Raw genomic sequence first — 26,560 nt, 5'->3', positions numbered from 1 at the left:
GGAGGGCCGCACACACACTGCGCTGCGGCCTGCTGCTCGGAAACCGGAGGTCGTCGCCGCTCACCTGGGCTGAATGGGAAGCGGATGAATGGCAGCGCAGCCCCGTCCTCCTAGTGCCTACTGATTTGCCGATCACTATTTGGTGAATCAGCAGGCACTAAGAGAGGGACGAACTCTTCCCATTGGTCCGCCCGCCGCCGGCGACGTCAGCACGCACAACTACGTTCTGCGCTACGACGTCAGGCGCATGCGCAAACTCCTAGAAGGACCAGACGTTCTCCGCCCACCCTCATCTGTCTTTAGGGGGCCTGTCTGCGGCTGTTGGGCACTATATACATCCAGCTCTACATGGCTGCCGTCACATCTGCAGCCAGAGGGGGCTGTCCGCCATCACAGGAGGACGTGACCTGAACAAACCCATCCATCCACAAAGCTATCATCATACAGCACGCTTGCTTCTACACTACGCGGATTTCATTTTTTTTCCCCAAAGGATAAATTAAATAGAGTATAGATTATGCATTTACTAGCAAGATCATCTGTCATTTTACCCTCCCTCCCCCCCATCTTTTCAAAGTTGCCAGTAGCAAAAGTGCTGTCAAAATCGCTAGTGCTTTTTGGTGTGAAACAGACTTGGGTGCATTCACATTTGCGATTGCAAAATGCAATTGCGATTTTTGCACTTTGCAATTAACTATGATCGCTCAAAAATGGTGCATGCAGCACCTTTGTGATTTATGCAAATTGCAAGTGCTGCAGTAAAAGTGATCCCATAAATATACACCAGTGATCAACAAGGCACAGAAAGGCTGCAAAAAAGCACCCCCTTTTTTAATTCAAACGATCTTTGCACTAAACAGCGATTCAGGGAATGTGAGTTTGGACCTTGCATTCCCTGAATGAAATCCTCTCTTAAAATGCTACAGGAACCGCAACCTAAATTTAGGCAAATCACAATCACCTCCATAGGCTTGCATTAGCCTAGCAATTTGGGAATCGAAACGCAGCTGAATCCTCTCTATTGGGCTATTTCACACCAAACGCGCTAGAGCGGCTAATTACGGTAACCTGATCGCCAGAAGCCTTTTGACAGATTTAATATACAGTCGTTTTGATCTGCTGTAAGGATCACCACTTTAGCAAATAACTGCCTGAAAATCCCTGCTCTCTATAAGGTAGAATCCTTTATAGTAAGGTTCAAGGGACCTAGCCAAGTAATTCACTATATCAGAAGTTTACTATATCAGAATTTATTCTCCATTGTTAAATTCATACAGGAGCATGGTTGGGACTTGGGGCCTGAGTTTACTATAGCCAGAGGTTTACTATAAAATGGTGATCTGTCTGCTGCTTCATAGATCTTCATTTTCAGTAGTATCAATGAAGGAGTAAGAATAGTTTAATGAGATGCTAGTAGTTCTAAGTTGAATGCAGTATTATGCTAATTTATGCAGCTTTGTAAAGGTGGCCATATACTTATAGATTTGCAGCAAATTCAACCATCAGATAGATTTCTGTCAGATGCCTGTCAAGTCGAATCTGACAGGAATCTCTCTGATGTGTGCCACACACTAGAAACAGATTTCCAACAGGTTTCAGAATGAAATCTATTGGAAATCTATCTAAATGCATTATTGGACCATTAGATCCAATGCAACTCTATGGGCCATCAATCTGCTGGCAGCAGCAGATCGACCTAGATTTTCCTTCGTCAGATCGATCAAATCAATCGAAATCGATCAAAATTGGCTGCAAATCGATCTGAAAGAATCAATTTCTGATCGATCGATGGCTGAAATCGACCAGTGTATGGGCCCCTTTAGTAGATTTATTGAATCCCACCAGGGAGAGTGGAGAACAATGGGGTTTGTTTCAACTGTGTTTGCTATTTTGCCCCAGATCACCACTTTGAGAAGTGGCCACATTGAAAGGAGTTCTGGGGGGGTGGAGTGGAATAAAAACGGACACTTACCTGGGGCTTCTATCAGCCCCCTGCAGCTGTAATGTCCCACGCCATCCTCCAACAATGCTTTGTTCCCCATCGCCGGTCCAGGTCTAATCCGCCGTCTAATTAGACTGAGGCTGCGCACGTCATCGGGAGCGTACAAGAAGACTTTGTACTGCGCAGTAAGCTCCCGATGACGCGTGCGGGAGTGAGCACTATTCATCTTCTTAGACGAATATCGGACCGGTGGCGGGGAACGGAGCATCGTTGGAGGATGGCGTGGGACATTACAGCTGCAGGGGGCCGATAGAAGCCCCAGCTAAGTGTCCATTTTTATTTTCAAAGCCCCCCACCCCGTACACGCACGCACACACGCAAGAAGTTTTGCAGCTGACTAGTGATGGGAATTCCGGCTCTTCTCGGAGAATCGGCTCCCATTAAAGAGCCGGCTCTTACGGCTCTGAATCGGCTCTCCATTAAATATCACTAGACACCACCCAGAATCGGAGTAAAAGCCCCACCCCCGTCTCCATGACAACTCCAGACTGCTTCTCTGACTGGTGCAATCCCTCCTGCTACTGCTCTGCTCTGCCCCATACACTCCTACAAGCTGCAAGAGGAGGACTACATCTCCCAGCATGCCTCAGCGCCCTTTATTACACAGCAAATCAGAGCTGTGTGGGCTGAAAGAGCATCAGCTCTTTCAAAACTGAGAACCGACTCTTGTCGTTCGCAGCAAAGAGCCGGCTCGTTCGCGAACGACCCATCACTACAGCTGACCCAATTCTATATTCATATGGATGGAGCTGAATATCATCAATCTAGGTGAAATATATGATACGGATAATGAAGCATGGACCACTTGTGACAATAACATGATTGCTCTTTAATAAATATGCAATTATAATGGTGGCAAAGAGAAAGTATTAAGATCACCAATCGGATATAGAAGTTATACTGTAGAGTTGACAAAGTTTGCAGTTGTTTTGCCCATCACTGCTTCAGCAGCATGTGGCAGATTATGCACAGTTGGCTCAGCTATGGAAAGGGGGAGGAGAAACAGGAGACTTCCCAAAGTACTAAAAGGCAAAGAAGTGAGCCAAAATATTCCACCATGGCTGATTGCTGGAGCATTCAGCAATCAGCCATGGTGGAATATATTCTTTGATGAGTACAGAAGACAGGGGAACCTTTACAGATTTCATATGGCCAAATGATCATAAACAAGCATTTTAGCTATCAAATGCCTGCTCTTAGCGTTTGTAATCAAAAAGATAAAGCAGGCACTCCATCCAGTTCTGGGTGCATGATGTAGTGACAAGGCAGTGTCACTGGTAATCACAGCAGGTATAAAGAGTGGACAGCAGGCTAGCACTACAGTATCTCACAGCAGAGCTGGTGAGGCTAGTGGTGTCAGCAGTACATCCCTTCTTGGCCTGTATGAATCGTGCTCTGGTACACAGCGTAATATAATTGGCATAGAGGAATGAAGAGCAGAAAGACCAACACTACTTCTTCAGCTTGTTTATTCGCATACTTCAACATTAAAAATGACTTGCAGTCAAAAACAGTTGAATGAATCAAAGAGACATACCCTTAGTAAGGAGGCAGCCTCCGTGGAAGCGCATAATAGCGCAAACCGTCCGTAAGGCATACAGCACCCGAGCACCCACCGTGCACCAACCATCCAACCACGTCACCTCCTTACTATGTCTTTCCCTATGCTTCCATGTCACAAACACCTGGGTAGATGCCCCGCCCACTTCTACCCCATAGGACCTTGTAATTATAAATTCTGATCGTTCCTGCCCCCCCGCCCAAGTCTTTTTTTTTGTCCTCTACCTCACCTCACAGGACCATCTCTAGAGGGGCACGATTTGCCTATCAATTTTTATTTTATACGCCCTACCTGGCTACTTAAACAGTAGCCGTATTTTTTCTTATGCGTGACCTTATAAGCTATAAATTGGCGTGGGTCCCCCTCGTATCTGCTGGTCTCGGAGGGCGGCTTCCGCGGCGGTAGTCTAAAGGACTCTTATGCTGCGTATCATTTGCCAACTTAACTTATGTAAGCATTAAATATGCCACTGTATCGGCGCGGTGGGAGTTTAATACCTTTATTTCCTTCTGCGTTAGTTTCAGGAAATGGTGTCTCGTCCGGCCGGGTGTGGAACGCATTCGTCACTTCCGGTGACGTACTTCCGCTCGCGCACTTCCGCCCAGCGATCCTCTATGCGGATTGGTTTCCAGGCGCTTGGAGGGGGCGGAGCAGCGCGTTGCCTCTCTCCCCGATTGGCTCTGTGTTCGAGCATGGGCAGGGGGTGTATCCACTCTAGGTGCAGGCATTTAATGCCGTCCGGCGGCCATAGAGTGGTATCTGCTCGTTACCACATTGCCTTTAGCAATTTTTCAGTTATTAGCTGGCAGTTCAGTATGGATGTTGATCCTGGACTTGAGGCTCCCAGCGAGACTGTTCCAGATGTAGCACCTCCGGAGGCTCCCAGACAGAGTAAGTGGTAACTTTGGATTATAAGCTGTCAGAAGTAACTTATAGTTATTGCTTTATTGTAACTATCCGTATTCGGGAGGCTTATTATCTTTTCTTTGCTTTCATTCCGTCAGCCACTTCTGCTGCTACTATCCCTCCCACTGCGCCACCAGTAGACCAGCGTTGGGTTGAAAGGTATGGGCAACAAGGTAGGTTCTTACCCGATTCCTATTTTTTGCTCAGGAGCTGAACAATTTTTTATTCTTCGTTCAGTCCTAGGAAACATCGGAAGGATAAGAGTAATCGCTCGAGGTCAAGATCTCGAAGGAGAAGCCCCACTCCTAGATACAGGAGCAGATCAAGATCTCCGCCTCGCTATAAAAGATGTTGAGCTTGCCACAGAGAAGCTCTCCCTGACAAGGCGGTCTGCGGAAGATGTTTCAGCGAAATAGCTAGAGACAGAGAACAAACTCCCATGGACGTTTCACAGATGATTACACAGGCAGTTCAGGACTCCATGAAGGTGTATTTAGCAACAAGCAATAGAATGGGACACTGAAGATACAGAAGAGCCTTCCACTAGTGCCACTAAGCACAAAGAATACTTTAGAAAAGAAGCAGGCGGTTTACTTCCGGCAAACAGAAGGAGCGATCAGTGTGGCAGGGTAGAAGAGGGGAAGGATAAAGGTGCTGCTCTTGGTATCCACCTCGGTGGCAAAAGTATCTGTGTTTGAGACAAGAATTCACCCAATCTACTGCTGTACTGTTCCCCTGAGTGCGCTCTGTCTCTTCTTGTCTCAAACACAAAGAATACTTTACACATTTAAAGAAGAAGACAACCACTTTTCCATTAATGAATGAAATTGCGGATATAATCAAGGAAGAATGGGAAAAAAAAACTAGACAAAAGAGCACCTATAAACAATAGAATCTCAAAATTATACCCACTGAAAGCGGAGAAAACTAAATCCTTAGATAACCCACCAATCGTGGACGCTTCAGTGGTACGCCTAGCAAGACCATTGACGTTACCGAGGGAAAACGCCACATCATTCAGAGATGTATTGGAAAAAAGAATGGATGCAGAGCTAAAGAAGATTTATACAATTACTGGTAACGCACTTAAACCAGCTATTGCTTTGACGTCTATTTCTAGAGCATTGAGAGCTTGGACGTCGAATATAGAAGAAGCACTAAGAGTGGGAACAGACAGGGATGCTATAATAGCCGCACTAGATGACTTCAATCTCACGGCTGACTTTGTTGGAGAGATAGCAGTAGATGTAATCAGATGCAGCTCCAGAGCAATGGCTTCCTCCGTCATCACCAAACGTGCTTTATGGCTAAAATCCTGGGCAGCCGATCCCGCATCAAAACAGGATTGGTGCAGGATACCATATGATGGCACGAATCTCTTCGGCAGAGAGATGGACGACGCGATTAGAAGAGTAACCGGCGGAAGGTCGGGGTTAATACCGCAAGATAGGAAACCAAGAAGACCTTTTAGTCAACAGACAAACTGCCTGCAACAAGCTAGATACAGAAATGCAAGAACCTAGCGACCAGGCAAGGAGTTCAAAAGAAGTTGGCAAAGCTCGCAATCTAGTTTACAACGTCTGAACAAACAGAAAACGACCGCTTCCTCAACAACACAACAGAAGCCCTTTTGACGGGAAACCCGTTCAAACTTGCCCAGTCGGAGGGAGACTTTGTCACTTCAGGCAAGTTTGGGCGGAGTACATAAAGAACTAATGGGTATTAAAAACAATCTCTCGAGGTCATCGATGGAGCTTTACATCGACTCCACGACATTGTTTCCAGATTACGAATATTCCAACACAGATAGACAAGAGATTGATCCTGGAACAATACATCCAAGAACTGATAGCGAAAGAAGCAATAATACCAGTACCTATAAAGGAAAGGGGCAAGGGGGTATATTCCCTATCATTTTTCGTGCTAAAAAAAAACAACGGGACAATGGCGTCCAGTGTTGCATCTCAGGAAACTGAACAAAAGATTTAGACTCAAAAGATTCAAGATGGAGACCCTGGAATCAATTTGTCAAGCCATAAGGAGTTCAGACTGGATGCTTTCTGTGGACCTCGAGGACGCATACTTGCATATCCCAGTACACTCGAGGTCCCAGAAGTATCTAAGGTTTGCGATTGCGGAAGACCACTTCCAATGTACTTGCCTACCTTTCGGAATCTCCACGGCGCCAAGGACGTTCACCAAGGTCCTACTGGCCGTAGTGGCATTATTACGGGAGAAGGGACTAAGGTTGTATCATTACCTCGACGACCTACTCCTTCTTGCGTCAGACAGACAAACACTGTTGCAACACAGAAAGATACTAATAGAGACATTAATATACTTCGGATGGAAAATAAACTATCCCAAGAGCCAGCTGGAACCTACGCAAACAATGATCTTCCTAGGAGCCCTATTCAATACAGTCCAGAACTCACTAGCCTTACCACTACAGAAGGCACAGAACCTAATACAGAGGGTCCAACTAACACTGACCAGGTCGAGGATGCAAGCACGACAATGCCTCAGTTTGATAGGCTTGATGACGTCTACCATACCAATGGTGAGCTGGGCACACTGGCACATAAGGCCATTACAGTGGGGGTTTCTAAACCAATGGAACAAGAAATCGTTCAATCAGCAGATTATACTTACACCACTCGTGAAGAACAGCCTAACATGGTGGACGTCAATAGACAACCTCAGCAGGTATCATTTAATTCAGGACAATGTAATGACCATCATTACTTCAGATGCCAGCCAGAGAGGATGGGGAGCCCACTGCGAGGGCCAGTATGCTCAGGGTCAGTGGACTCACTCAACTTATCGGATACCAGCAAACACCCTTGAGCTGAGAGCAGCATATCATGCACTTATCAGTTTCCAACACTTAATACAGGGGAACTCTGTACTCATGAAGATGGACAACAAAACCGCAGTATCCTACATAGAGACAAGGCGGCACCAGGAGTATGTCATTGCTGCAGGACGCAGCAGCCTTTCAGTTCTCAGAGACGAACCTGTGAAACATCAAAGCCCTATATATACCGGGCAAACAGAACCAAACAGCAGACTATCTGAGCAGACGGGAATTCAACAACAACGAAAGGAGTTTATCCCAGGAGACGTTCCAATGGATCTGCGGCCAGTTTGGTATGCCGGTGGTGGATCTCATGGCTACCCCAGAGAATACGAAATGCAGGACTTTCTACTCAAGGTTCCAATGCAAACAGTCGGCAGGAGTGGATGCGCTGTCCATCCCATGGAACTTTTCAATAGCATATGTTTATCCTCCGACACCTATTATCCGGCCTCTACTTCTCAGACTTTACTGAGAGAAAGTAATGATTATAGCAGTTATTCCATACTGGCCGAAACGACCATGGTTCCCCCTCCTGGGAATTGAAATTACAGTTTCCAGTTCCTCCCCCATACCACAAACACCTGCTGACTCAGGGGAAGGTACATCATCAGAATCCAGAGAAATTGAGACTCATGGTATGGATATTGAAAGGGAAAGGCTAAGACAATCCGGATGTTCAGAAGAAGTAATACAAACACTATTAAACTCTAGAAGACCAACTACGAATGCTACATATAGTAGAGTATGGAAAAGATTCCAACTGTTCGCTAATGAAAAAAGTTTGACCCTCTAAAACCGGAACCAAATTTAGTCTTGGATTTCTTACAGAATGGCCTTTCAAAAGGACTCAGTTACCATACCGTTAAGAGTCACATATCAGCTCTCACTGGAATATCCTGGTCTAGTCACCCACTAATCAAGCAATTTACCAAAGGGGTGCTAAAACTGAGACCGCCAATAAAGAACGTATTCCCTAAATGGGATTTACCTCTTGTATTGGAGGCGCTTACAAAACAACCATTCCACCCAGCACAACAGTGTAGCGTGTGGCATCTGACTCTTAAAATGGTTTTCCTAGTAGCAATTTCCTCGGCTAGGAGAGTTTCAGAAATTCAGGCCATAGGTTCAAAGGAACCGTATCTCTCCTTTTTCCCAGATAGAGTGGTATTGAGACCAATACAGGAATTTATCCCAAAGATGACTTCAACTTTCCACCTCAATCAGGACTGGACTCTACCTTCCTTTACAATTGAGGACTCCAATGACCCACACCCCCTGGATGTGGTTCAGGCACTTAAGACTTACTTAGAAATAAAGTCACAATTCAGGGCCACAGAGAGATTGTGGGTTATACCATCTGGTTATAGAAAGGGGCAGGCAGCCACGGCCAGAACCATAGCCTCATGGCTAGTTAAAACTATCCAAACTGCCTATAAAATTCTCAAATTGGAACCACCGGAACAAATAAGAGCCCACTCCACACGCGGAATGGCTACTTCATGGGCAGCCTATAAAAAAGTTGCTGCAGACAAAATATGCCAGGCTGCAAACTGGTCAAATATTCATACATTTATGCGCCACTACAGAGTTGATGTGGCGGCGCAATCCTCACTTGTTTTCGGGAAAGCTGTACTTACTGCAAATTCCTAAATTAAAAATTGTGTGTTCAGCAAATATTGTGCCCTCCCTTCATTCTTCCTAGTTACATCCCAGGTGTTTGTGACATGGAGGCATAGGGAAAATGGAAAATTGTTACTTGCCTATCGGTCATTTTCCTTTTCCGATGCTTACATGTCACAACACTATCCCTCCCTTCTATGTTTGCCTCGGTGAGTTGGAGGCTGACGTAGACTGGGAGGGGGGGGGGGGTCGGGTCGGGAACGATCAGAATTTATAATTACAAAGTCCTATGGGGTAGAAGTGGGCGGGGCATCTACCCAGGTGTTTGTGACATGTAAGCATCGGGAAAGGAAAATTACCGATAGGTAAGTAACAATTTTCCGTTATTTGACTCATTCAACTAATGTTTTTGACTGCAAGTCGTTTTTAATGTTGAAGTATGCAAATAAACAAGCTGAAGAAGTAGTGCCGGTCTTTCTGCTCTTCATTCCTCTATGCCAATCACTGGTAATCACAATGCTTTATGCCACATGCCTTGAGAAAGGGGGACCCTGAGCGGCCACCAAAACAATTGTCGGACTGTTTATGTGGAATACTGCACAATAAAATGTGCGTTGCATCTTAACTACCTGCGGACCGCCGCAGTATAAATCTATGGCGGGCGGGGGGCGCTGCGGTTCTGACCGGACGTAAACTCTACATCCCATTCACTGCGCGCCCCCGCCGCTCTGTCTCCGTCGCAATGTGCTGCCCTGCCTCCTCTGACGGCTGAGCACTGTGAGCCGGGCAGGAGCTGTTTTCATTGGCTCCTGGCCCTGTCAATCATGTAAGCCGTTCCCATTGGCTCACATAGAGTGACAGGGTCAGGAGCCAATGAAAGCGGCTCCTGACCGGCACACAGCGCTCTGCCGTCATAGCGACGGCAGAGAGAGCAGCCTGCGGCGGGAGCGACGGATTATTGCGGTGATTCGTCGGGAAGCGGCGGTTTACTGGACCAGCACCCTCTGGTCCTTAAGGGGGCAGAAGGTGCTGGTCCCGAAGTGGTTAACTACGACTGGTGTGCTGATGTACCCCACTACGTTGCTATTAGCGTTTGTCATTTGCCAGAGATAACAGGTTGCATTTCCTGTGGCTCCAGCAATAATAATCTTTAAAACCCTAGCTTAGGCAAATTATTTCATATTTGCATCTGTTGCTAATGCAGTTAAAATGTACAATTAAATTATAATGCAAAAATGCTTTGTTTTTGCAATATAAATAGCTGCTGCTTTCTAAACTAGTTTTGCATCAGTTTTTCTGCATCCAGATTTGTGGATGTGGCCATGGTAAACAGTGCATGATGCAGAAATCTGCAAATTGCGTTTAGTCGAAACGGCCTGGCATTTATTGAAGTCTGTTTTTCTGCAGAATCCGCGTGTAGTAGAAACAGGCCCTGACAGTGCCTCCTCCTTTTTTCACCATCAGTCTACATCTTGCTAGTCCCTAGCTGTGAATCAATGGTGATCAACAAAATGTAAGTTTTCATGCAATTTGGTATTACGCTTGGAACTGCACCAAACACAGTTGCTGCGGATTTGGATTGGTCCTGTTCCAATGTGCAGACAAAATTTGCCTCAAGAAAATGAGTATCACATTAATCACCTCTACTATGGAGTCATAGGAGTGTTCCCTCCAAAGCCACACCTCCCTCTGACGGTCAATAAGGAGATATTGTTTCAGCAAGTTGTCCCTACCCTAATGTCATCACAACTCTCTAAGCAGGGACACAAACATCTTAGAGAGGGCGAAGTCCTGTGAATACAGAAAGCCAGTAGCCAAAAGTGTTCCCATTTGCCACTTCTCACATAAATATGAATATTTTCCAAGGTAAACCTGACTTCAGGTACACTTTAATTGTCATTTGTGCACCTGTACAAATAGGATGTTTATATAAACGTCCATTTAGCCGAAGTGCACATACACCCAGTACTTCATGGGTCATGGCTTAGCTTCTGATTGGAGGAAGCTAGCGGAAGCGGGGAGTGGCGGGGGGAGCCTGTTGATGGATTGAAAAGCCACAGGTAAATAGCAGGCTAGCGACAAGCAGATTGTCGCTAGCCTGGCAGTATTTTGCTGGGGGGCTGGCGGCTGCAGCACAATGACACAGAGGCATGTTACTGTGCGCAGGACATGCCTCTGTGTCCTATTAAGATTTGAAAATGCTGTCTCGGGTTCTCTTTAAGCCTAAGGAAAAAAAAATCAGTTTTACTCACCTGGGGCTTCTACCAGCCCCCTGAAGCTGTCCCGTGCCCTCGCAGTCACTTTTGGATCCTCCTGTGCCTCGCCGCCAGCTATTTTCGTTTTTTGTCCGACAGGCTTACTGCGCAGGCCTGGCCACGCATTTCCTTCTATGCGTAAATGTTTACCTTCCGCAGTCCTGCGCAGTAGCGGCTTTCTGATGGGCTCTGGCAGAAATAGCCAAGTTCGATCTTGTTTGCTCTACTGCGCGGTAGAGCGGACTTGGATAATTCAGCCAAAACCTAACGAAAAGCCGCTACTGCACCAGCACAGGAGGTAAATATTTCAGCAGCTACTGTATCACAGCCAACAAGCTTGGTAGCTGATTTTTCGGGCGCTGAATCCAGGAGGGTGAAGAGGATTGGGAAAGTCTCATTAGGTTCTAGAGGCTTCCCCCTCCAAAGGTAAGTACTCTCCCAGGGGCTGTTTTTTTTGTTACAGATCCTCTTTAAAGCACAGCTGAACTAGGCCAAAAAAATTGGACGTTTTACTTACCCCGGGCTTTTTCCAGCCCCCCGTAGTGTGTCAGGTACCTCAGCATCCTCTGAGTCCTCTCCATTCTCTATTGGCAAGTCAACTCCCATTTTTTTTCTTAGTTCAGGTCTGCTTTAAAAGCAGTGTTCCCTAAACCTGTCCTCAAGGCCCACCAACAGTGCATGTTTTTGTGGAAATCCACACAGGTAGTTAAAATCTCTGCTGAGACACTAATTACCTCACCTGTGCATGTTTGTGGTTTTCTGCAAAACATGTACTGTTGGTGGGCCTTGAGGACAGGGTTGGGGAACTGTGCTTTAAAGGACACATCTGAGGAGATTAAAAAAAAAAAATCCACTTACCTGGGGCTTCCTCCAGCCCCTGCCAGCCGTCCTGTGCCCTAGCCGCAGCTCCACTCCACTGGTGGTCCAGGGTCCCGTCTGGCACAAGATTCTCACTGCACCAGCGGCTCTTAGAGTCGTGCTGACATCATCCAGACTGTACTGTGCAGGCGCAGTAGCTCTATGCCTGTGCAGTAAAATCCAGATGACGTCAGTGCAACTCAGTAAGCTGCACACTGGTGTGCAAGCAGATGCCGACCTGGCGAGGTCAGCATCTGCATTGGAGGAGTACAGGAGTCACTGGCGCTGCGGTGAGGGTATAGGACGGCTGCCAGGGGCTGGAGGAAGCCCCAGGTAAGTAGATTTTTGATTTCTATTCTTCCTGGACCCTCCCTTTAAAGAGAACCAGAGATGTTTTAAAAAAAAAGCTTTTATACATACCTGGGGCTTCCTCCAGCCCCATAAGCCTGGATCTCTCCCACGCCGCCGTCCTCCGCTGCCTGCATCCGCCGGTACCGGGTCCCGTACTTTCGGCAAGTTGACACTGCCGGCGGACGTGGCCAATTGTACGCAAGAACAGGGACTCCCTCCATATCCTTACGCATGCGCCTGCGTAGTATGGCGGCGCATGCGTAAGGATATGGAGGGAGTCCCTGCTCTTGCGTACAATTGGCCGCGTCCGCCGGAAGTGACGGGACCCGGTAGCGGCGATAGAGGAAGCGGAGGACAGCGGCGTGGGAGCGATCCAGGCTTATGGGGCTTGAGGAAGCCCCAGGTATGTATAAAAGCTTTTTCATTTTTTTACCCAGGCTTCGTCTCTGGTTCCCTTTAAAGGGAATTTAAAGTGAGACAATTATGAAGGTTGCCTGCCCTCTTCATTCCGAGGCAGGGGTCAAACTTAAAGGACAACTGTAGCGAGGCTGCCATGTTTTTTTTCTCCTTTTGTGCAATACCAGTTGCCTGGCTGTCCTGCTGATCCTCTGCCTCTAATACGTTTAGTCATAGCCCCTGAACAAGCATGCAGCAGATCAGGTGTTTCCGACATTGTTGGAACTGACAAGATTAGCTGCATGCTTGTTTCTGGTGTTATTCAGATACTACTGCATCCAAAGAGATCAGCAGGGCTGCCAGGCAACTGGTATTGCTTAAGGGTGAGTAAATATGGCAGCCTCCATATACCTCTCCCTACAGTTGTCCTTTAAGGGCCCTTTTCCATTGGCAAAAGGGATGTGATGCGACTATCATGACACATCGCATCACTTCCGCATTTCTTGATGTGGAAGTGTATAGGAGGAAACAGCGGGCGGATGCGGCCGTGCGAGAATCTGCAGCATATTCTCTGATTGCTCTGCTCTGTATAACCAGCACGCACAGGGCCGGCCCTAGACTTTTTGCCGCCTGAGGAAAATTTTAAAAAAATTGCCGCCTCCGCCCCCCCCCACGGGGGGCCGCAGAGCTGGAGGGGTAGCGGGCAGGACGGGGGTATTGGGCCTAGCGGCGGGGAGGGGGGGGTCGGACCCTCCCGCCCTCGCCTGGGTCCCCTGATCTGCGCTCCCCTCCATCCTTAGATAGTTAAGAAGCAGCCACTACTCGTAATAGGCACGGGCGGGGAGGACTCACCACTTACTTGCTCCAGCGAGCGCTCCACTGACGTCACTTCCTGCAGCGTTGCAGGAAGTGACGTCAGTGGAGCGCACGCTGGAGCGAGTAAGAGGTGAGTCCTCCCCGCCCGTGCCTCTTACGAGTAGCGGCTGCTTCTTAACTATTTAAGGCTGGAGGGGAGCGCAGATCGGGGGACCCAGGCGAGGGAGGGGGGGGGTCCGACCCCCTCCCCGCCGCTAGGCCCAATAACCCCATCCTGCCCGCTACCCCTCCAGCTCGGCGGCCGGCTCTCCGCACTCACGGACGGGCGGGTGCCGCCCCTAGAAATGTGCCGCCTGAGGCAAAAGTTTCACCCCGCCTCATGAGCGGGCCGGCCCTGAGCACGCAATGGAAACTGCTCCACTGCCGGGCATTGGTTACAGTATAGCCGCGGTGTATTGCGTCTATGTAGCCGCATTGCACTGCGTGTAATGGAAAAGGGCCCTAAGCAAATCTGCAGCATTTTACTGCAGACAAAAACCACATATGGAAACACATATAGTGATAGTTTATGGTGCTGTTGCATTTTCCGGAGGCATATGCGATTCTGTATAGCATTAAAAAAGATACAACTTGCACTACTTTTCCACACAACGCATGCGGTTTTCAATAAAAATCAATGGCTAGTGTAAAAAAAAAAAACTCCAAAAGCTAGTCAAAACGCTCTGCAAATCATACAATTGCACGCCAAAACGCTTGCAGGGAATCGTCTGAATATGCCGGTGTGATTCCACCCTCACATACTGCCAGTGGCCTGGCTGTCATGCTGAGTTTTTGGCTTTAGTTAATTTTGTGTGACAACACTTGCAACAAGCAAGCAGCCAGTGGAGTCAGACCAGAGTCACAGCATCTGACCTGCATGCTTATTCTGGTCTAATGACAAAGTATTGTACAGCAGGAGACATTGGTAGCGCTTCCAAACAGAGACTGCACCCGAATAGACTACCTGCAATAGATGTGCAGAGCTCCACAATTGTGGACTAAAATACAAAACATGCATTCAAAACAGGTACTATGAGCGCTGTCATTTGTTTGATGTCTAATGACAAAGTATAGAAGGTGGAGCAGCACAGAAGTCAGGCAAGTGGCACTGTTTGTTAGCAGCCTCCATATATCGCACTTCAGGTTCCCTTTAAAAGCATTATGGGCTAGTAAAAGAAAATGGACATCAAAAAATGAAATAAATATTGCTTTACTGCAATAAATATATGCAAAGGTCAGTTTCATCTTATAAATGCATTAAAACTAAGCTTACAGTTGAGCATATTTTCTTTGTATGGCACTAGCTCTTTCCTGTCTGTAGGAGTGATTTGGCTACTCCTATCATGTGTCTGAATGGTACATCCCACCTCCTATAGCTGCATCACTCTAGGAGTCCTTCCTGGATCAAGATACCCAGCACTTCCTCTCAGCAGGGTTCCACTGACATCATTTCCACTTTACTAGTGATGGGAATTCCGGCTTTTCTCTGAGAATCGGCTCTTCTGAATCGGCTCCCATTAAAGAGCCGGCTCTGAATCAGCTCTTCATTAAATATCACTAGACACCACTCAGAATCGGAGTAAAAGCCCCGCCCCCGTCTCCATGACAACTCCAGACTGCTTCTCTGTAATCCCTCCTGCTACTGCTCTGCTCCGCCCCATACACTCCTACAAGCTGCAAGAGGAGGAGGACTACATCTCCCAGCATGCCTCAGCGCCCTTTATTACACAGCAAATCAGAGCTGTGTGGGGCGGCTGAGGCATCGGCTCTTTCAAAACCGAGAACCGGCTCTTGTCGTTCGCAGCAAAGAGCCGTCTCGTTCGCGAACGACCCATCACTACACTTTACACAGGAAGTAGAAGTAATCACTCTCTTGGCAATGGCGGTGGCTACATGGCTTAATTAGGGACCGCCTGTTTAATTTATGTTAAAAAAAAAACAGCCTATGGCAGCAAAAGGGTTGCGTGAGAGAATGGCTCCCACAAAGTCATTAAGGCGCTAGTCTAGTTTAGAGGACTCAGCAGATAACCTCATAGAGAACAGTGCTCCAATCACAGCACCCTCTACAGCACAAAGCGTACTGATTTGCCAAATAGATTGGACTTCGTTTACTACAACCTGAAACCTACTAGTTTCAAAAGGGTGTTGTCCTCCCAGTCATGTTAGCTGAACTTGCCTGATGTTTCCTGCTGGGTCCCCTAAACTAGACTAGCGCCGTCCATGGCCAGATTTATACTTTTTCGCCCCTAGGCCAAGTATGTTAGGGCTCCCCTTCCATGTGCAGCAGCACTCCTCCCATTCCATGTGCAGCCCCCTTTCCAAGTGTATCATCCATGTACTGCAGCCCTTTCTTTCATGTACAACTACCTTGGGCATCAGCTTCCCTTTTCATGCGTTGCTCACCATTTACACACCTTCTCTTTCATTACATAGCAACCTCTCTTATGTCCAGGTGCCCCCTTAGGCTGCAGACACCGAAGGCTCGGGTCCTTGTGGTCTTTCCAGAAATCCGGCCCTGGCGCCATTAATGACAGCATGCTAGCATTTTAAGAAAGTAGATAGCAACGTTGCCTCCATATTTCTCTAATGACCATCATACTACAGGGAGCACAAATAAGGAATAACAAAAATCTGAAGCGAAATGCAGAAAAATAGTTCTCTTGGTACAGCGTAACACATAATATGTGAAATCATCAGAGTAAAATGACCTCACAGATTAGACTTGAGGGGGAAAAAACTATAATAAGCTCTTTTGCAGTTTAACCATCAAATAATTTAATGTGTTAAAGTGGAAATAAGACATTTGGCAGACTGAGAGATCTATTATTATGTAGGAGTCTTTTTACATGCTGAGCTAATGTCACAATGACCAAAGAGAAGTTGTCAAGAGGAAGGAGGCAGCACATGAATAACACAATCCAGCTAATTTGTCTCAGTAGGAAGAGGGAAGCGGAATGGAATAGAATTCTGCAGTAAAGTAAACCTGTCAGAGAAAATACAGAGGCAGCTATTCCTGTCTCTCTTCCCAACACTTCAGTGCCTTGGCTGTCTGGCTCATCCTTCGCCTTCTTTCCCACTGATGTGGCAAAACAAGTGATCCCACTCTGAACAGAATCCAATCAGAGAGGAATCAATTCCTAATAGATTTCATGTGGAAATCTATTGAAAATGAAGCTGGCCATATGCTACTTGACCACGGTGCCACTCAGACTGTGATTCTCCTGTGATCTACATTTTGATTATTATCACGCATGGCGTCAGCCAAAGAACCGCTATCCCTAATCATTAAATGTCACTTGCAGAGTCGTCCACGGCGTCCTCTGGTGGTAAACAAATATATCCCATTCGCGTTCCTTCGTTTTCACGTGAGAAATGTTCACCTCCCATTCATTAGCCTATAACTTTATCACTACTTATCACAATGCACTGATCTATATCTTGTTTTTTCCGCCACCAATTAGGCTTTCTTTGGGGGGTACATTTTGCTAAGAGCCACTTTACTGTAAATGCATTTTAACAGGAAGAATAAGAAAAAAATGGAAAAATTCATTATTTCTCAGTTTTCAGCCATTATAGTTTTAAAATAATACATGCCTCCATAATTAACACTCACGTATTGTATTTGCCAATATGTCCCGGTTATTACACCGTTAAAATTATGTCCCTATCACAATGTATGGCGACAATATTTTATTTGGAAATAAAGGTGCATTTTTTCCATTTTGCATCTATCGCTATTTACAAGTTTAAAATAAAAAAAAAAAAATATAGAAATATTTCATCTTTACATTGATATTTAAAAAGTTTAGACCCTTAGGTAAATATTTACATGTTTTTTTTTATTGTAATGTTTTTTTTTTTTTATAGTAAACATTTTATTTGAGTAGTTTTGGGAGGGTGGGAGGTAAACAATAGATGTTTAATGTAAATGTGTGTTAATTTTTATTTTATTTTTCTTACAGGTGTAGTATTACTTTTTGGCCACAAGATGGCGGCGATGAGTTTGTTTACATGACGTCACTCTAAGCGTAGCACACGCTTAGAGTGACGCATCGGGAAGGAACAGCCAGAAAAAGCACTGCTTCCGAGAGAAGCTGTCGCTTTTTCAGCGGGGGAGAGGAATCAGTGATCTGGCACCATAGCCCGATACATTGATTCCGTGGCTACCGAATCCGCGGCCGGGAGTGCGCGTGCACGCGCGCGATCGGCCGTGGGAGCGCGCATGGTTCCTGGACGTAGAAACTACGTCCAGGAACCAAAATAGGATATAGTCCGGTTCAAAGTTTAAATGTTGAATTGGGCTAAATATTGTATAAAGCATGTTCAGATTTACTTCATCACTCTGGCCTACCCCTCCCCCCCTACTGGTGCTCTAAACCCGTAGGTGAACTCTGGTGCCCTACCTTTCGTGTCCCTACCTCTCCCTCTAGATCAGGGGTCTCAAACTCGCGGCCCGCGGGCCATTTGCAGCCCGCGATACAATATTTTGTGGCCCGCGCTGGCAAAAGCAAAAGAGACATGGAAGCAAACTATTTTTGCCTATTTTACCTTATAGTTCGCTTCAGTGCTCCCAAGTAATCCGCCGCATCCCCGCCGCTGAACTAGGGCTGCAGAGCCCCCAAATCCCCCAGGCAAACATCCACGACTGCGCTGAGGGGCAGAGCTCCCAGCTGTAGCTCTGCCCCTCCTGACGTCAATCGCCACACGGATCACCGCCTCTCCCCGCCCCTCTGTGAAGGAAGAGTGAGAGGGGTGGACAGAGGAGGCGATCCACCGTGATTGACGTCAGGAGGGGCAGAGCTGAAGCTGAAAGCTCTGCCCCTTCCAGGAAATGCCGGCGGATTGCCCCCCGGGCGATTTGGGGGCTCTGCAGCCCTTGTTTTGCAGCGGGGACATGGCGGATTACTTGTAATGGGAGTACTGAAGCGAACTATAAGGTAAAATAGGCAAAATAGTTCGCTTCAGTGTAAATTTGATTTTGAATCGAAATAAAAATCAATGCAAGGGACGGGGGGCGGGAGCTGCTGATTGCGGAAATGAAATGCCATCATAAGAGTTATATGGTAAGACATTCTGTGTGCACATTTGAGGACTTTTTTTGTGAAATCCCTTATGTGGCCCAGCCTCATCCTGACTTTGCCTCCTGCGGCCCCCAGGTAAATTGAGTTTGAGACCCCTGCGATTGTAAGCCCTTCGACAGGGTCCTCCTCCCTGTGTTTCCTACCTGTTCACGCACGTCTATTACTGTACACCCATCCTATGGATCTGAGTGAATTTGACTTGCCTAATCTCCCTGCTCCCATCCAGTGACTGACTAAGCATTACCTTGTACTCACACTGCGCTGCGTGATCTGGTTTGCATGTATTCATGTATTGTCTTATTGCTGTATGTCACCCCTAGATATTGTCTGTAACCTAATGTCCAGTGCTGCATCATTTTGTTGATGCTTAATACAATAAATAAATTAAAAAAAATCACTGGACAAACTGGTACAATCCCTCAGCTGCTTCACTGCCAAATAGGTGACACGGTAACTCGTAATGCTAAAATAAAATACAGTGGTATACAGTGCATGTGTCTGTTTTTCTGGAGTTCCTCTTAAAACATCCACTTATCTAGACCAATCTGTTACCATTTACTGAAACAGCAGCAATCACCTACCGAAATAAACCCTAAAATAAAGCAAAAGGGGGAAAAACATAATTGCTCAAAAGAAACGAGCATTTAAAATAACCTGTTGATTGCACAGCTCTGTGTGCTCACTCTCTATAGAGCATTATACCTTCCCTGCGCCGGCCACTTCACTTTTATTAGCAGACTGTTGAGACTTGCAGGTAAATTGGTTACAGCAAGGCCTGCTAGGCTCACACAAACAAGCGTGGAAGAAAGAACCTGATACAATCCGCCACACACCTGGTGCGTGAGGAAAAGCAATACAAGCAATAGCCCTGGCATGATACACCTTCACAAGTAAAATGGTAATCTACGTTACTTTATTGAAGGAAAGCTTTAGTGCTGCAGCCCCATACAGCAAGACCTGCAATTTCTCACAGCCTGCAATAAGCAGCGTTTTCAAAGGTCTCTAAAAAAGCAGCAAAGTCACAATACTGGCTTCCAACCTTCAAAGCTTATCTGAAATACATTAGGAAAGACGTCCTGTGACCTCACCATTTACAATTCAAACAAGCCTTTCAAAAGCCCATGAATACAAATGAAGGGAAAGAATTCCTCACACAAATTTTCCCAGCGCTCGCCTATTGGAAATGGCAACTGACAACACAATTCAGGTCTCCCTTCCGTGACCCTTTCGCTGCCAAAGAACTCACGCTTCACACAGGCTGACAGTGGTGGCCGAGGCTGCCATAAAGCTGCTGTCTGAGGGTGACAGCGGCACCACAGTTCTGTCACAATTCCAGATAAGCAAGTCAGCCACTTATCACACATTTACAGATCTGTTTTCATGGCTTTAGCCAGTACGCAATATCCATTTGTGATTTCCTGTCATAAGCATAAAGCAGTTACACTTACATTCTCTCCTTCCACAGCTATCATTACCATTTTATATTGATACACAACTGCATGGCTTTCTGTCTTCAGATAGATATACAGTATAATATACAATTTGGCCAGTAAAGTGTTTCCCTATGTGAAGCAAATATAAGGGCTGGGACCCACTAGGGTACCCATTTTGATATAACCACTTAAAGAAAACCTGAACTAAAAATTAAAAGTCAAAATAAACATACACAAGTCATACTTACCTCCTGTGTAGTCTACTCCTCAACCTCTTTCTCCTGTCCCGCGTCCTGTTTATCCACTGTGAACAAGGAAATTCTCCATCCTCCATTTTGAAAATGGCCATTACCCCATAACAGCTTTCTGGTCAGCACACTGTTAAACTGTAACATTGCCCACTTGAGCCATAGGGAAATGTAGACATTACTTGGCACATCAGTCCTCCTCTCAGCTATAACTGACAGCAACTGATAATTAACTGACAGCAACTGATATACTTCAGTTCTGACAAAATGTTGTCAGAACTGGAAGGGATCATTGTCAGAAGAAAATGGTGAGCTTCTGAGAGGAACTGATGGCAAGGTAACTATGTAATGTTCATTTGAAGTTACCTCATGTGTTTATTTTAAATATTTTTACTCAGTACAGGTTCCCTATAAGGACCAGGGGATTTTTGGCTGATCTGTGCTGTGTGGGCTCTTCAGCCCGCAGCACAGATCGTGATTATGGCAGGGCGATCAGACTTCCCCCCTTTTTTCCCCACTAGGGGGATAACCTGCTAGGGGGGTCTGATCGCCGCCGCTCTGTGTGGCCGAGGGGGGGCTCCTCAAAGCCCCCCTCCACAGTGCTATTCCTCCCTCCCTCCCCTTCGCTCCATGGGCGGCACAGGACAGCGATCCATCCTGTACCGCCTCTGATAGGCTTCAGCCTATCAGATGCCGGCGATCCCCGGCCAATCAGAGGCGGGGGTTCGTCGATCTCAGCGCCGTATGATGTTCACGGAGACACCCTCCGTCAACTGACATGGATCGGCCGCCATGGAAACACCACTGCGACTTGCCGACGCCTATCGGCGTTAGGCGGTCGTTAAGTGGTTAATCGAGTTGCGGGTCCAGTACGGGTAGGGGGTACCAGATTCACCAGAAAGCAGGTAGCGGGTAAGGTGCAGGTAGCAAGGCTGCGGGTGCAGGTCTCTGGCACAGACTGTATTTCTCTGAAAAATCTGCATTCTATAGCAATGAAAGTCTGTGGCACAGGAAGTGGGTAGCTGACCGGGAATTTTAGAAGCGATTTATCTGACATCAGTTAATGAAAAAAACACAGACAAAAATTGGCTAGACCAGGGGTGTCAAACTCAATTACATGAGGGGCCAAAATATAACGCATAGTCTAAGTCACGGGCCAAATTGTGACTAAGAGTTAAAGGACAACTGTAGTGAGAGCTATAAGGAGGCTGCCATATTTACTTCCTTTTAAGCAATACCTGTTTCCTGGCTATCCTGCTGATCCTCTGCCTCTAATACTTTTAGCCATAGACCCTGAACAAGCAAGCAGCAGATCACGTGTTTCTGACATTATTGTCAGATCTGACAAGATTAGCTGCATGCTTGTTTCTGGCGTGATTCAGACACTACTGCAGCTAAATAAATCAGCAGGGCAGCCAGGTTACTGGTATTGGTTAAAATAAAACAAATATGGCAGCCTCCATGTGCATCTCACTACAGTTGTCCTTTAACATTTATTTAACAGTCTCAAAATTAAACAGCGTTACTATAGCGACCATGGGAATGTCTAGGAACCCGGTCCTTCCCCTCCTGCAGAGTAGCAGTTTATATTTACATGCTCCAGTGCTGCTTCGGGGCTCCTCTAATCTTTGCAACAGACCCATACTCTATGCTGCATATCTATGGCTCCGAATGCATGTCATGTGATTTCCTACTCCCATTGCCACACTTAACTTCACAAATTAAATTGTATGAGTCAACTGCAGGGTTAAACTTTATTTGCAGTAGATAACTTTTCAAGGATTACATATATTTGAAACAATTATTTAATGGCCAATCCAATGACACTGCATAGTGTTCTCCTTCAACCACTTCCCCTCCCCTGGGACGAATAACTACGTCCCTGCATATTCCCATATCTTCTTGCAGGGACATAGCCACTATGTTTCTTGCTGCTGCGCACTCCCGCTAGTCTCCCGACCCCCCCCCCCCCCCCCCGCGCGCGCTTGTTACCGCCGCCGATTGTTAGTTGGTAAATCACGATTCCCATTTATTGATGTAAGTCCCTGTGTGAATGGCCGCCATTCACAATAAACAATACTTACACATCCACATAAAAATTCCTGTTTGCGTAGTAATACTACGAATAGGAAAGCTATGCGTGAGGACATCTTGTGGCCAAATAGTTAAATTACATCCAAAAACATTTTTTTTTTCCATTAACAAACTTTTTTACACTTAGCATTAACCACTTAACTTCCACACTCCACAATAGTTAACCAAACATTTATATATATATATATATATATATATATATATATATATATATATATATATATATATATATATATATATAAATATATATATATATATACATATATATATATATATATATATATACATATATACATATACATACATATATATATATATATATATATACATATATACATATACATACATACATATACACATATACATATATATACACAATTAAAAAACATGCATAATTACCTTAGGGACAGAATTTTTTTTTTTAATATGTACCGTATGTCAAGAGGGTATATATAGGTTCCTTTATAAATTATGGGCTTGTAATAAGTGATGGACGCAAAACTGAAGAATACACCTTTATTTCCAAATAAAATATTGGATCCATACATTGTACTAGGGAAAAATTGTAAACGTTGCAATAACCAGGACAAATGGGCAAATAAAACGTGTGGGTTTTTAATTATGGTAGCATGTATTATTTTAATAACTATAAGGCCAAAAACTGAGAAATAATGAATTTTTCCATTTTGTTCTTGTTAAAATGCAGTTAGAATCAAATAATTCTTAGCAGTTAACTAGCTTTATTAGCTATTAAAATACAACTTCAGAACATATAAACCTTTAAGCATACAGCTTTTTACCTTTTGCCTAAATATCAGAAGACAGATACTAATCTCCTAACCCCTCTCCCCCTCGTAGAGAGACCAATACCCTCGCCAATAAATAGACCACAACAGAAGCCCTAGGGTAAGATTTCATATCGCTCCCAAACACCCATTATATTAACAAAATCTACTACACTACTTGTAGCCCTCAAATATCTTACGAGAAAGTTTCTGAAATTATTCCACATATCACTGTGGAAGGTGGGTTAAATCCTCTGTTCCTTCCACCTAGACAACACTGGAAGAGTATGTGAAGCCAGGCTCAACCCAATTCCATTTGGGGCAGTGGGCCGAGCTCCACATTACACGACCAGAAACAGTAAGATATAACCGAAGCCATCAGGGTACCTCTATGCCATCCTCGCTATAATCCTTCGATTAGCGCTTTAGGATTGACACAATTATGGGCTTCATAAGTTTTTATGTTATAAGCTTTTATGTTATTTTGCTGGAAGGTCTATCGTTATTATGGATAATGTTAAAAATTCTGTGAAAAAGTTTGTACATGTGTATCTTTATTCTGAAATAAAAAACATTATTATAAAAAATAATTCTTAGCAGAAAGTACCCCCAAAGAAAGCCTAATTGGTAGAGAAATAAAACAACATATAGATGGTTTCGTTGTGATAAGTAGTAATAAAGTTATAAGCGAATGAATAGAAGGAGATCTGACAGGTGAAAATTGCTCAGGGTTTTTAAGTGGAAAAACCCTTGGAGGTTAAGTGGTTAAAGGAAAGAAAATGGCCAACTAAACAGTACAGAGAAATGGTTGTGAACAGAGGAAATTGTATACTTGGGGATTATAAAGAGAGGTAATACACGGATGCTTGGTGGGTGGTTGATGGGGTGCAACGGGGGGGAGGGGGCCGAGAAACTATATTGATCTTCTCGCTGCCCTAGTGGTCAGGTTTCTTTTTCCATTTCTTATTCTGTCTATTGTCTGGGTGTCCCCCGGTCATCTCCTGTGGCTGCTTTCTGGCTCTCGTGTGGAGCTAAGGGTTTCCCTGATATGGGGCATGAGACCTGGATATGGGGGAATTTAGACCAATGGGGCGGAAGAGATTATGTTGGCTAGTTTTGTTACCTCGAGAGCCTACACCATTATTGATTGAGGGAGGTGGGGTTGTGGAGGTATGTAAAATGGTATGGTAACCCGGTGGGCAGGGATATGGGGGAGTGGCTAGACTGGAGAGCCATCCACTAATGTTCAAAGAGGAATTGAAATATATTAAACTGTCAGCATTTTCTACATATTATTCAATAAAGAATCTTAAAAAAGGCACCCACAAGAAAAAGAAAACAAAATGCAGCTGAATGAACATTTTTAAAAGCACACGCGGTGGCATAACCTGGTGGCAGAGAAGCGTCACGTCTGAGTATGGCTGTGGCCACGTTCAAATTTGACTCCAAGGGTTTTGGGGCGTGCATCACCAGCACTGGAACATAGCACTAACAAGCGCTTGGCTGGTGCACGAGAGCAGCTGACAGGCGATGAAGTCACTGCCTGCGGCCTGTGTAAGAGCTGTGCCATGTTGTAACAAACATAATATGAACACTGCCGGACATGCACAGGAGATCTCAGGCTGGATCTGCTTCTGGCTACAGGTTTCTAAAACGCATAGTGAGAACACAAACTCATTTCATCTAATTTAACTGAGGAATATTTCCCTGACTCAATTTATGATCTCTAATGTAATAGTTACACAGGACACTGTTTAAAATGAAAAGCAGTTTGTAACGATAACTGTAACCAGTTACAGTGGACCTGGACATCGGTAAGGAAGAAGTATTAAAGCTGCATTATACACAGCTTCACTTGCCTCTACATGATGTGTTTGCCGAGTCCATTGTTCCCTCCACAACAGGGCCGGTTTTAGACTTTTTGCTGCCCGAGGCAAACTTGTGAGGATGCACCCCACGATTTTGAATGATCAAACAGCACCCAACAATATACTCTGCTTCATTTAATGTTCTCACATGACATGCTGCAGCTCAACACAATAACACAATGGCTGGCTGTGAGTCTGTGACAAACAAACTGCTCACCCTCAGCCACTCCATTTCTCCTCAGTCAGGAAAGCAGTGCCACTTCCTCCCTTCTGCTGTGCAAGTCAAATGAAACACTGCTGCTCTCCTGCCTCACCCTCCTCACTCACTGTCAGGCTCCTCACAGAGCACAACAAGCTGCTTTTCCTTCATGATGACCTCTTCACCTAACTCTCACCTGGCTTCTCCTCCTACTCTTGACTGCATGCGGTTAGTGTAAACACAGTACGAAAGTGCTGCCCCTGTAATCTCTGTGCCTAATGCAAATGTTTCACCCTGAGAGAACCATTCCTGCCCCACAATATCCTAAAATCTCTACCATGGTGCAAGGGAGGGGTTGGGGCCAACCTCTAATGATGTGTCAGCAGGGGGATTCAATATATACTGAAGTTACATGCTCATTTGGCTGAAGATAAAGTATTATAAGCACTTTACCTCAGTACATTGTTGCATCATCCTGACAGCTGTTACATATGTTCCCTTCCTATCCACAGGCTCCCCTCTACTGAGGTAAGTTCCTACATGCCGCACGTTTGCAATTTTCGGAAATCACAATACACGGCAGTGTGAGTAATCCCATAGGACTACTTGTTCTGAAGCTCTTTGCCGAAAGCACCAGAGGGTGACTGAAACCTAAGGCTAGGTTTACAGTGGTGTGTTGGGGTCCAGCATAATACTGCTCTGTATCGGTAGGTGCACTACAGTAAAACAGAGTGTGGCGTGGTAATGTACTGCATGCAGTGTGTTACCACAAAACGTGAGCGGTAATGGTTACCGTGAAGCATACTCTTCATTGACGGTATGCAAAGTTAACTTGTGGCGCAGTTAACGTGTGGAGCAACTTTCCGGTTCAAGCCCAGTGTGAAGGTAGCCTCAGCCCTTTGAATAAAATCATAGACATACTACAGTTTATACAAGTAACCATGATCATTGATGCACTTTGCTTCCCATTACATGAAATGATGAAATAGCAGCTGACTATATCATCAGGGTGTGACATGAGGCCTCCATTATAGCATTGCACTTCAGAAGCATTTAATTGATAACACTAGCACAAACTATCACAGGAACCGGATTTCATGAGGAAATACAGGTGCTCAGATGGTCTGTAATAAGATTAAAACCATAAATCAGTCCATTTCAGGAAATAAGTAAGCACATTTTTTTTTC

The 26,560-nt window shown here is 45.4% G+C and overlaps 1 protein-coding gene across 7 annotated transcripts in view; it reads right to left on the bottom strand.

The window, feature by feature from the left end:
* The window catches only part of FAM222B (family with sequence similarity 222 member B), a 183,179-nt gene that overhangs the window by 31,002 nt on the left and 125,617 nt on the right, over positions 1–26,560 (bottom strand). For 3 of the 7 annotated variants that reach the window (XM_068265908.1, XM_068265907.1, XM_068265901.1), the window contains exon 1: positions 65–202. The exons of 2 other annotated variants lie outside the window; for them this stretch is intronic. The gene's annotated coding sequence lies outside the window, so the exon portion shown is untranslated. 2 more of the 7 variants (XM_068265906.1, XM_068265904.1) reach the window with 2 other exon arrangements.

The sequence above is a fragment of the Hyperolius riggenbachi genome, chromosome 2, assembly GCF_040937935.1.
Source record: "Hyperolius riggenbachi isolate aHypRig1 chromosome 2, aHypRig1.pri, whole genome shotgun sequence".
Lineage (NCBI taxonomy): Eukaryota > Metazoa > Chordata > Amphibia > Anura > Hyperoliidae > Hyperolius > Hyperolius riggenbachi.
This window is presented reverse-complemented; position numbering and strand designations above follow the sequence as displayed.